Genomic DNA, 12,768 nt, shown 5'->3' with positions numbered 1-12,768 from the left:
CAGTACCGCGGGGGGTTAACAATTGAGATTCAGAAGCAATAAAACAATAGCAATGATAAAAGTAGGCGATGGCATCACAGGGTGTAGTTAAGCAATCAATATGCTATGGCAATAATAGAATTGGCAGACAATGATGCCACAGAGAGCAGATACAAACTATTAAGAGCTGGAGTAGGGTGGGCCAGTTAAGGGGGGTCAGGGAGCAGAGATACCTGGGGAGGGGAGCGAACAGTCAACTAGCATGGGAGGGCTGAGGAGGTGTGAATGAGGTTGTCGTTAATGTAACATGTAACATGGTGCTAACATGGTGCAACAAGGTGCTAACAAGGGCTTTTTACCTGGGGGCGGGGGGAGAGTCAGTCAGGACCGGACCGGGCATGGGGGGGGATGAGGGGCACTTTACGGAAGGCCTCCTAAGTTGGGGGGTGGAAGCAGGGGGGGGGTCCGTGGGGGCGCTGAGATGGCGGGAGGGTGGGCGGCCGGGCCTCTCGGTAACGGAGTCCCGGGCGTCAATGGCGGTGCTCTGAGGAGAGCAGCCTTCCGGGAGCGGCAAGGCCGCGCGGTGTGATGGCGGGTGGGCGGGCCTCTCGGGAACGGAGTCCCGGGCGTCTATAGCGGCGCGCTCTGAGGAGAGGAACCTTCCGGGAGCAGCAAGGCCGCGCGGTGTGATGGGGGCAGGCGGGCGGGCCTTTCGGGAACGGAGTCCCGGGCGTCTCGCGGTGTGATGGCGGGCGGGCGGGCAGGCGGGCCTCTCGGGAACGGAGTCCCGGGCGTCTATGGCGACGCTCTGAGGAGAGGATCCTTCCGGGAGCAGCAAGGCCTCGCGGTGTGATGGCGGGCGGGCCTCTCGGGAACGGAGTCCCGGGCGTCTATGGCGGCGCTCTGAGGAGAGGATCCTTCCGGGAGCAGCAAGGCCTCGCGGTGTGATGGCAGGCTGGCCTCTCGGGAACGGAGTCCCGAGCGTCTCGAGGTGTGATGGCGGGCGGGCGGGCGGGCGGGCCTCTCGGGAACGGAGTCCCGGGCGTCCAAGCACATAGTATAGTGTACAAGGCAAGCGCTCAATAAATACCATTGATTGCTTTGATTGCGTCCACCAACTCTGTTGTATTGTACTCTCCCAAGCTTAGTAAGTGCTCAATAATAATAATAACAATGGTATTTTTAAGCGCTTACTATGTGCTGAGCACTGTTCTAACGGCTGGGGTAGATACAATGTAGTCGGGTTGCCCCACGGGGGGCTTACAGTTTTAATCCCCATTTTACAGATGAGGTAACTGAGGCACAAATTAGTTAAGTGGCTTGTCCAAGGTCTCACAGGAGACAAGCGGTGAGGCCGGGATTAGAACCCCTGTCCACTGACGCTCAAGTCCATGCTCTTTTCACTAAACCACGCTTGACTGACATGTCTTAACTGTCCACCCTGTCTTCGTGTGTCCACTAGATCACACCGGTCATATAACATGATGTGACATAAGTGTATCATGAGGATACACGAGGAAACGTTCTATCTATTTAGTTGTTGTCTATCACCAGATATTCTACAGTGGTGACTCAGGCCGCACGGTCTGGATTCCAGATAGGTTTTCCGGATTTATAATTTCAATACTAGTGCTGAAAACCTACGCTGGTACATTTCCAAGGACATGATAGAGGAATATAATTACCCTGAGGTTAGAGGGGTCTGGATCTCCGCAATTGCCCCCTACAGCCTGGGAGAAATGGTCTAGTAAATAAGCACTAAGCATAGCTTAACAACATCAGTCAGTGGTATTTGACTGCTTACTGTGTGCAGATAACTGTACTAACCCCTTGGGAGAGTACAATAGAACAGGTTGACATGATACCTTCCTTAAAGAATCTAGTGGTCAAATTATTATCATTATTTACTATTAAGTGCCATTGAGTCGGCACTTATGTACATTCCAATCCATCAATAAATCATGTTTACTGTATGCAGAGCACTGTCCTAAGCACTTGAGGAGGGTACAGTGTAACAGAGTTGGTAGACACATTCCCTACTCCCAAGGATTAGCCCCAGAGTAGCCCTCTCCCCAGAGCGCCGCAATAGACGCCCGGTACTCTGTTCCCGAGGGGCCCGCCCGCACTCACACTGCGCGGCCTTGCTGCTCCCGGAAGGATCCTCTCATCAGAGTGCCGCCATTGAAGCCTGGGACTCCGTTCCCGAGAGGCCCTCCTGCCATCACTCCGCGTGGTCCCCGCTGCTCCCAGAAGGATCCTCTCCCCAGATCACCGCCATAGACCCGGGGCTCCGTTCCGGAGAGGCCCGCCCGCTATCACACCGCGCGGCCTAGCTGTTCCCGGAAGGATCCTCACCTCAGAGCGCCCCCATAGACGCTCCCTGCTTCCACAAACCCCCCCACCGCTTAAGCGACCAGTCTTAAAGAGTCACCGAATACCACACTTCCTGGTCCGGACCTGACTGAATCTCCTCCCCACAACCCGGGAAAAGGCCCTTGTTATCACCAAATTACATTAACGACAACCCCATTCGCACGTACTTAGCCCTCCCATGTTATTTCGCTGTTCACTCCTCTCCCCCGACATCTCCGCTCCCTGACCCCCTTAACAGTTCCACCCTACTCCAGCACATAAAAGTTTGTATCTGCACTCTGCGACATCATTATCTGCCTATTTTATTATTGCCATAGCATGTTAAACGTTAACTACCCTCTGTGATGGCATCGCCTACTTATATCATTGCTATTGTTTTATCGCTTCTGCATTTCAATTGTTAATCTCCCGCTGTGCTGTCATTTGCCCTGCTGACCTCACCATGAACTATCAATTCCCGTGCTCCCAACTGCAATTCCCATTCCTCACCTTCCCCTTCCCCTCTTCCACCCAGCTATTCCCGTCCCTTCCCCCCCCATACCGCTCCCCCTTACTCCCTACCCAGGATCCCTCTGTACCAGCGCCAATCCTCAACAACTCCCTCCGAACCCCCTCCCTCCCCTCCTCCCCGCCCCCACCCCATCCCAGTTCTCCTTTCCTATCGCCACCCCTCTTCCCACTCTCCCGGCCTAGGCCCCCGCCAACTCATCCCAATCCAAACCCTCTCCACCCCTCGCACCCTTCCCCCTCCTTCCCCTCCCTCCACAGCTGCTGCCATGTGTGGCTTCCGGAACACCCGCTCCATTATATGTAAGCTCCCTTTTATCCTGGATCTATTCTTTTCCAGCTCTCTATTCGTCCTCGCCCTAACTGAAACATGGCTGACTCCGGACGACACGGTCTCTTCTGCTGCTCTCTCCAGTGGAGGCCTCTTCTTCTCCCACTGCCCCAGACTCACCGGAAAAGGAGGAGGTGTCGGTTACCTTCTAGTCCCATATGTCGCTTTAGCACTATCCCTCCTCTCCCTTCCCTTTCCTTCCCATCCTTTGAAGCCGAAATTATTCGCCTCTTCCATCCCCTCTAGACTCTTGTAGCCGTCACCTACCGCCCCCCCCCGGCCCCACCTCCAACTTCTTTAACGAGTTTGACCCCTTCCTCACCTTCCTTCTCTCCTTTTCCATGCCCACTCTGATCCTCGGAGACTTCAATATGCACATGGAGATCCCTGGTGACTCCTCTGCCGCCCGCCTTCTATCTCTCCTTGACGCTGCCAACCTCTTGCTCGCGCACTCGCCCACTCACCAACTTGGTCACACCCTCGACCTCATCACCGCCTACTGCTACACTGTGTCCACCCTCACCAACTCTGAAATCCCTCTCTCTGATAACTTTCTCACCTGCCTCTTCACTCACACATCTTTCCCCAGAAAATCTATATTACTTCCTCACACAGACCTCCGCTCTCTTGACCCCATCCATCTTGCTGAGCGCCTCACACCCCACCTCGCCTCCCTTTCCTCTCTACCCAATCTTGATGATCAGATTACTGCTCTCACCTCTACCCTCCACCCTCTACTGCTCTTCCCTCTCATCTTATGAAATCTCTCGCTCCATCCCTTCTCCCCTCCTTAACTTCCATCTTCAACCGCTCACTCTCCACTGGTTCCTTCCCCTCTGCCTTCAAACATGCCCATGTCTCTCCCATCCTAAAAAACCCTCTCTTGACCCCACCTCACCTTCTAGTTATCGTCCCATATCCCTCCTACCATTCCTTTCCAAACTCCTTGAACGAGTTGTCTACACGCGCTGCCTAGAATTCCTCAACAACAACTCTCTCCTCGACCCCCTCCAGTCTGGCTTCCGTCCCCTTCATTCCACGGAAACTGCACTCTCAAAGGTCACCAATGACCTCCTGCTTGCCAAATCCAACGGCTCCTACTCTGTCCTAATCCTCCTCGACCTCTCAGCTGCCTTTGACACTGTGGACCACCCTCTTCTCCTCAACACGCTATCTGACCTTGGCTTCACAGACTCCGTCCTCTCCTGGTTCTCCTCTTATCTCTCCGGTCATTCTTTCTCAGTCTCTTTTGCAGGCTCCTCCTCCCCCTCCCATCCTCTTACTGTGGGGGTTCCCCAAGGTTCAGTGCTTGGTCCCTTCTGTTCTCAATCTACACTCACTCCCTTGGTGACCTCATTCGCTCCCACGGCTTCAACTATCATCTCTACGCTGATGACACCCAGATCTACATCTCTGCCCCTGCTCTCTCCCCCTCCCTCCAGGCTCGCATCTCCTCCTGACTTCAGGACATCTCCATCTGGATGTCTGTCCGCCACCTAAAGCTCAACATGTCGAAGACTGAGCTCCTTGTCTTCCCTCCCAAACCTTGTCCTCTCCCTGACTTTCCCATCTCTGTTGACGGCACTACCATCCTTCCCGTCTCACAAGCCCACACCCTTGGTGTCATCCTCGACTCCGCTCTCTCATTCACCCCTCACATCCAAGCCGTCACCAAAACCTGCCGATCTCAGCTCCGCAACATTGCCAAGATCCGCCCTTTCCTCTCCATCCAAACTGCTACCCTGCTCATTCAAGCTCTCATCCTATCCCGTCTGGACTACTGCATCAGCCTTCTCTCTGATCTCCCATCCTCGTGTCTCTCCCCACTTCAATCCATACTTCATGCTGCTGCCCGGATTATCTTTGTCCAGAAACGCTCTGGGCATATTACTCCCCTCTTCAAAAATCTCCAGTGGCTACCAATCAATCTGCGCATCAGGCAGAAACTCCTCACCCTGGGCTTCAAGGCTCTCCATCACCTCGCCCCCTCCTACCTCACCTCCCTTCTCTCCTTCTACTGCCCAGCCCGCACCCTCCGCTCCTCCACCGCTAATCTCCTCACTGTACCTCGTTCTCGCCTGTCCCGCCGTCGAACCCCGGCCCACGTCATCCCCCGGGCCTGGAATGCCCTCCCTCTGCCCCTCCGCCAAGCTAGCTCTCTTCCTCCCTTCAAGGCCCTGCTGAGAGCTCACCTCCTCCAGGAGGCCTTCCCAGACTGAGCCCCTTCCTTCCTCTCCACCTCGTCCCCCTCTCCATCCCCCCATCTTACCTCCTTCCCTTCCCCACAGCACCTGTATATATGTATATATGGTTGTACATATTTATTACTCTATTTATTCATTTATTTATTTATTTTACTTGTACATTTCTATCCTATTTATTTTATTTTGTTGGTATGTTTGGTTCTGTTCTCTGTCTCCCCATTTTAGACTGTGAGCCCACTGTTGGGTAGGGACTGTCTCTATGTGTTGCCAATTTGTACTTCCCAAGCGCTTAGTACAGTGCTCTGCACATAGTAAGCGCTCAATAAATACGATTGATTGATTGATTGATTGATTACCCTCTCTACTCCGCTTGACTCGCTCGCTCCCCTTTCCCTTCGCCACTCTCGTACCACTAACCCACAGCCCTGCATCACTGCCACTCTCTGCCTCCTTCGCCCTTATGCTGGAGCTGCTGAACGTTGCTGGCGAAAGTCTAAACACCATTCCAACCTCGTTCAGTTCAACCTTATCCTTTCCTGCCTTAACTCTGCCCTCTCCTCTGCCAGAAAAAAAACTATTTCTCCTCCCTTATTCATACCCATGCCCATCATCCCCGGCATCTCTTCCGGATATTTAACCCCCTTCTCAGGCCCCCGGTTCCTCCCCCTCCTCCTTCCCTCACCCCCAACGATCTGGCCTCCTACTTCATTAATAACATTAAATCCATCAGGCCTGAGCTCCTCAAAGTCACTCCCCTCTCTTTTCCAACACCCCGGCTCTCGGCGCTCTCCGCTACTCTCCCATCCTTCCCAGCAGTATCCTTAGATGAGATATCCTCCCTCCTCTCAAGTGCTACTACGGCCACCTGTGCTTCTGACCCCATTCCCTCTCATCTTATGAAATTTCTCTCTCCGTCCCTTCTCCCCTCCTTAACTTCCATCTTCAACCGCTCACTCTCCACTGGTTCCTTCCACGCTGCCTTCAAACATACCCAGGTCTCTCCCCTTCCCCGCCGCCTTCAAACAAACCCAGGTCTCTCCTATCCTAAAAATACCCTCTCCTGACCCCACCTCACCTACTAGTTATCGCCTTATCTCCCTCCTACCATTCCTTTCCAAACTCCTTGAACGAGTCGCCTACACGCGGTGCCTCGAATTCCTCAACGCCAACTCTCTCCTCGACCCCCTCCAATCTGGCTTCCTTCCCCTACATTCCACGGAAACCGCCCTCTCAAAGGTCACCAATGACCTCCTGCTTGCCAAATCCATGGGCTCCTTTCTGTCCTAATCCTCCTCTACCTTTCAGCTGCCTTCGACACTGTAGACCACCCCCTTCTCCTCAACACGGTTTCCAACCTTGGCTTCACAGACTCTGTCCTCTCCTGGTTCTCCTCTTATCTCTCCGGCCGTTCATTCTCAGTCTCTTTTGCGGGCTCCTCCTCCGCCTCCCATCACCTTACTGTAGGGGTTCCTCAAGGTTCGGTTCTTGGTCCCCTTCTGTTCTCGATCTACACTCACTCCCTTGGTGACCTCATTCACTCCCACCGCTTCAACTATCATCCCTACGCTGATGACACCCAAATCTACATCTCTGCCATTGCTCTCTCTCCCTCCCTCCAGGCTCGCATCTCCTCCTGCCTTCAGGACATCTCCATCTGGATGTCTGTCCGCCACCTAAAACTCAACATGTCCAAGACTGAACTCCTTATCTTACCTCCCAAACCCTGCCCTCTCCCTGACTTTCCCATCACTGTTGACGGCACTACCATCCTTCTCGTCTCACAAACCCGCAACCTTGGTGTCATCCTCGACTCCGTTTACCCCTCAAATCCATGCCGTCACCAAAACCTGCCGGTCTCACTTCCACAACATTGCCAAGATCCGCCCTTTCCTCTCCGTCCAAACCGTTATCCTGCTGGTTCAATCTCTCATCCTGTCCCGACCGGATTAATGCATCAGCCTCCTCTCCTATCTCCGATCCTCGTGTCTCTCCCCACTTCAATCCATACTTCCCGCCCCTGCCCGGATCGTCTTTGTGCAGGAACGCTCTGGGCATTTTACTCCCCTCCTCAAAAATCTTCAGTGGCTACTAATCAACCTATGCATCAGGCAAAAACTCCTCACCCTCGGCCTCAAGGCTCTCCATCACCTCGCCCCCTCCTACGTCACCTCCCTTCTCTCCTTCTACAGCCCAGCCCGCACCCTCCGCTCCTCTGCCGCTAATCTCCTCACTGTGCCTCGTTCTCTCCTGTCCCGCCGTCGGCCCCAGGCCCACGTCATCCCCCTGGCCTGGAATGCCCTCCCTCCGCACATCCGCCCGGTACTCCGTTCCCGAGAGGCCCGCCCGCCATCACACCGCGCGGCCTTGCTGCTCCCGGAAGGATCCTCTCCTCAGAGCGCCGCCATAGACGCCCGGGACTCCGTTCCCGAGAGGCCCGCCTGCCCGCCATCACACCGCGCGGCCTTGCTGCTCCCGGAAGGATCCTCCTCTCAGAGCGCCGCTATAGACGCCCGGGAATCCGTTCCCGAGAGGCCCGCCCGCCCGCCTGCCCGCCATCACACCGCGCGGCCTTGCTGCTCCCGGAAGGATCCTCTCCTCAGAGCGCCGCCATAGACGCCCGTAACTCCGTTCCCGAGTGGCCCGCCCGCCGTCACACCACGCGGCCTTGCTGCTCCCGGAAGGATCCTCTCCTCAGAGCACCGACATAGACGCCCGGGACTCCGTTCCCGAGAGGCCCGCCCGCCCGCCATCACAGCGCCTCACGGATGCCCCCCCTGCTTCCACCACCCCCACTTAGGCGACCTTCCTTAAAGTGCCCCTCATCCCCCCCGTTTCCGGTCCGGTACTGACTGACTCTCCCCACGCCCCCAGGTAAAAAGCCCTTGTTACCACCATGTTACATTAACGACAACCTCATTCACACCTACTCAGCCCTCCCATGCTAGTTGACTGTTGGCTCCTCTACCCAGGTATCTCTGCTCCCTGATCCCCCTTGACTGGCCCACCCTACTCCAGCACTTAATAGTTTGTGTCTGCTCTCTGTGACATCATTATCTGCCAATTTTCTTACATTGTGCATTTTGTATTGTATTCTCCCAAGCAGTTAGTACAGTGACTGGTACACAGTAACTGCACATTAAATACTATTGATTGATTGAGAGAACACCAAGAAGTGAGAGACAGGAGAAGTAAAGGAAGAGTCCTACTCAAGTCTATTAATCGCCCTTTTTTTTGTATTTTAGCTGATTAAATTTAAATGAGCAAAATGTCTAATAGGAATCAAACAGAAGTGACTGAATTTATTCTCCTGGGGCTGAAAGTTCAAACGGAGCTGCGTCCTATCCTCTTTGTAATATTTCTCACCGTCTACATCATCACCGTGGTGGGGAATGTCGGCATGATCGTTCTCATTCGAATCACTCCCAGACTGCACAGTCCCATGTACTTTTTCCTCAGCCACCTCTCCTTCGTGGATCTATGCTATGCCACCAGTATCTCCCCACAGATGCTGGTGCATTTCTTATCATAGAAGAAGACCATTTCCTTTATTGGTTGTTTCATTCAATTTACTGTCTTCATCTCTCTGGCCATCACCGAACACTATCTGCTAACGGTCATGGCTTACGACCGCTACTTGGCAATTTGCAGCCCGCTGCTTTATGGCAGCAAAATGTCTAGGGGAGTTTGCATCGGTCTGGTGATGGCTCCCTATGTCTATGGCTTTCTCAATGGCTTGATCCAGATGGTGTTGATGCTCCGTTTGTCGTTTTGCGGTTCTAATGAAGTCAACCACTTCTACTGTGCTGATCCTCCTCTCTTAGTCCTGTCTTGCTCTGACACCTTTGTCAAAGAGACTGCCATGTTTGTGGTTGCTGGTTTCAACCTCATCTGCTCTCTCCTGATCATTCTCATTTCCTACGGTTACATCTTTGCTGCCATCCTGAGGATCCGTTCGGCTGAGGGGAGACTCAAAGCCTTTTCCACCTGTGGCTCCCACCTGACCGCTGTCACCATATTTTACGGGACTCTTCTCTGCATGCATCTAACACCTCCCACTGAGCAGTCAGTCGAACAGGGGAAAATCATTGCTATCTTCTATATCTCTGTGTGCCCCATGTTGAACCCTTTCATATACATCACGAGGAATAATGATGTGAAGGATGCTATGAAGAGAGTTCTCAAATTTCAGTTGTTGACCAAATAAAATTTCTCTTTCCTTTCCCTCCCACTTTCTTGAATCGGCTATCTGGCAGATACATTTGAGTTGAATTCTGTTTCACATCGATAACATTTTTCAGTATTCCAAATCAATGATGATGACGTTCGTGGTATTCGTTAAGCGCTCACTATTTGCCAAGCATTGTGGTAGATAGTTCAATCAGATCAGATTCGGTCCCCCTGCCACTTGGGGCTCACCATGGCAGAGAGAAAAAAAGGACGTTTAATCCTCATTTTATAGGTGAGAAAACTGAGGCACAGAAGAGCTAAGTGACTTGCCCGAGGTCACACTGCAGACAAATGACAGAGCTGGAATTAGAACTCAAGTCTCCTGATTCCCAGTCCTGTGCTGTATGACTTTCCTCAATACCTCTAGAGGACTTAATGGTACTTGGGAGCCACTTGGGGTGCTGGATTTAGGCCTCTCTTGGCATCTTTAGCCCATTTGGGTAGCCCTATGTTCTTCTGAACCCATAATCCAGCGGGCGAGCTACCCAAATGGGCTAAAGATGCCCAGAGAGGCTTAAGTCCAGCACCCCAAGTAGCTCCCGAGTACCATTAAATCCTCTGGAGGTATTCAGGGAAGTCATACAGCACAGGACTGGGAATCAGGAGACTTGAGTTCTAATTCAAGTCTATTAGAGAAGCAGCATGGCTCAGTGGAAGGAGCACGGGCTTTGGAGTCGGACGTCATGGGTTCAAACCTCGGCTCCGCCAATTGTCAGTTGTGTGACTTTGGACAAGTCACTTAACTTCTCTGTGCCTCAGTTACCTCATCTGTAAAATGGGGAGTAAGATTAAGACTGTGAGCCCCCCGTGGGACAATCTGATCATCTTGTAATCTCTCCAGTGCTTACAGCAGTGCTTTGCATATAGTAAGCGCTTAATAAATGCCATCATCATCATCATCATTATCATTACTGCAATTCCAGTGGGTGACTTTGACCTAAAAGTATGCAGACAGCAATACTGAGATAATCTAGGAAGGGTAAAGGGATGATGCCTTGCTTTGGCCAACAAAAATGCACAAGAGCAAATCTGGATGAATATCCCCAACTCTTTCTCCTTTGCCTGAAAAAGAATATTGGCTGTCCACTGTTACCTTTATTCTAAACTCCTTATTGAGTGTTTGATTTTCTAAAATATACCAATATTAAACTGGGCAAGATGAGCAAAGTCAAATGTATTATTTCGGGTCACTTTATCACATATCTTCGTAAATTATTCTCTTCTGTCTATAAGTCATTTTGCCATTTTTTATAATGTGGAGTGTAGCATTTTAATGCCTCTCATGTCTAGGAACCCAAGTTACTCAGTCTAAAATTGATCTGTATGAGGAGATGTACCAAAATCATTAATGCTAATGAAAAATATGATTCTGGTCAAGTCTCATTAAGCATTGAAAAACAACAACAACAGTCTCAGCTGGTGATGGAAGACCAGTTAAAAGACAAAGGAAACACTATCATGTTAAAAGAAAATCCACTTTTGTATTCTGGGACTCTCCCAAGTGCTTAGTGCGGTGCTCTGCATATAGAAGGCATTCAGTAAATACCATTGATTGATTGATTGCTATTCTACCTCAGAGATGCTTCCTGAGGGGGCATTGTCTTTTCTGGTTTCTGGGTCTGGGTCCCTGCATGGCCCAAGATCAAGTGTGTTTATTTATACTGATGTCTGTTTCCCCGCCTCTAGATTGTGACCTCATTGTGGGCAGGGATCGTCTCCCTTTATTGCTGTATTGTACTTTCCCAAATGCTTAGTACAGTGCTCTGCACAAAGTAAGCCCTCAATAAATATGATTGAATGAATGAATTCCACCCCAGAAAGCTCTGGCTGATCTTCATTTTCCTTATAGTTTCCAATAGTTGCTCTAGAAAGTTGCTTTAGGGATAGGTCATTAATATCAATTGCATCTTTGTTCATGAATTTTCTCACCCTTCAGGATCTCTCTGGTATCCAGCTCCATCCCCTGCTCTATTCCCAGCTCTCTCTCCCACCAGTTAGAGGAAGAAAATGGGATTTTCCCCAACCTGGGTGGGAACAAGGCAGAGTCATCCTCACAGCTCTAAATCTGTTTAGAAGGAGGCTGTTCAGGGAAACAGCTGACAGCCTGGTCGGGCAGTTGGTCTTAGAAAGGTGATCAATTGTTTGATCAGTTCCTCACTTATTGTAGTCTTCAATCAATCAATCAAATATATTAATTGAACTCTTAGTGGGTGCAGAATCCAGAGCACTTGGGAGAGTACAATGGAACAAAGCTGCCCACAATTACCTTACAGTCTAGAGGGGGAGACAGACATTAATACAAATGAATGCATTATGCCTATGTATAATAATGCTGTGGGGCTGAGAGAGGCATGAAGAAAGGGTGTAAATTGAGAAGCAGAGTGATCTAGTGGACATAGCATGGACTTGGGAGTCAGAAAGACCTGGGTTCTAATCCTGGATCTACCATTTGTCTGCTGTGTGACCTTGGGCAAATCACATAACTTCTCTGTGCCTCAGTTCCCTGGAAAGAGCCCAGGCTTGGGAGTCAGAAGTTGTGGGATCTAATCTCGGTTCCACCAGTTATCAGCTGTGGGACTTAGGGCAAGTCACTTAACTTCTCTGTGCCTCAGTTATCTCATCTGTAAAATGGGGATTAAGACCGTGAGCCCCACATGGGACAACTGATTACCTTGTATCTACCCCAGTGCTTAGAACAATGCTTGGCATGTAGTAAGCACTTAACAAATACCATCATTAGTATTAGTATGTGGTTTGAGACTGTGAGCCCCATGTGGGACATTGTGTGCAACCTGATTAGTTTGTAGCTACCGCAGTGCTTAATACAGTGTGTGGCACATAGTGAATGCTTAACAAATGCCATAAAAAATCTAAATGCAGTCAAAGACTTCAGCAGTTTCTAAGTAACCTTTTCTATTAATATTATGACCACTTCCCCTCCCCCTAAGTCTATTAGAGTAGGAACTGCATCTGTTAATTTATTTTATTATCTGTCTCACCCTGTAGACTCTAAGCCCCTTATGGCCAGAGATTGTGTTTGACCAGTTTTATTGTATTGTACTTTCCCAAGCCATTAATACATTCATTCATTCATTCAATCATATTTATTGAGAACTTACTGTGTCTAGAGCACTGCACTAAGTGCTT

At 50.9% G+C, this 12,768-nt stretch overlaps 1 pseudogene; it reads left to right on the top strand.

Moving 5' to 3' along the window:
* Positions 1–8,659: 8,659 nt before the first annotated feature.
* Positions 8,660–9,598, top strand: LOC119923017 (annotated as a pseudogene).
* Positions 9,599–12,768: the final 3,170 nt, after the last annotated feature.

The sequence above is a fragment of the Tachyglossus aculeatus genome, unplaced genomic scaffold (assembly GCF_015852505.1).
Source record: "Tachyglossus aculeatus isolate mTacAcu1 unplaced genomic scaffold, mTacAcu1.pri scaffold_136_arrow_ctg1, whole genome shotgun sequence".
NCBI lineage: Eukaryota > Metazoa > Chordata > Mammalia > Monotremata > Tachyglossidae > Tachyglossus > Tachyglossus aculeatus.
This window is presented reverse-complemented; position numbering and strand designations above follow the sequence as displayed.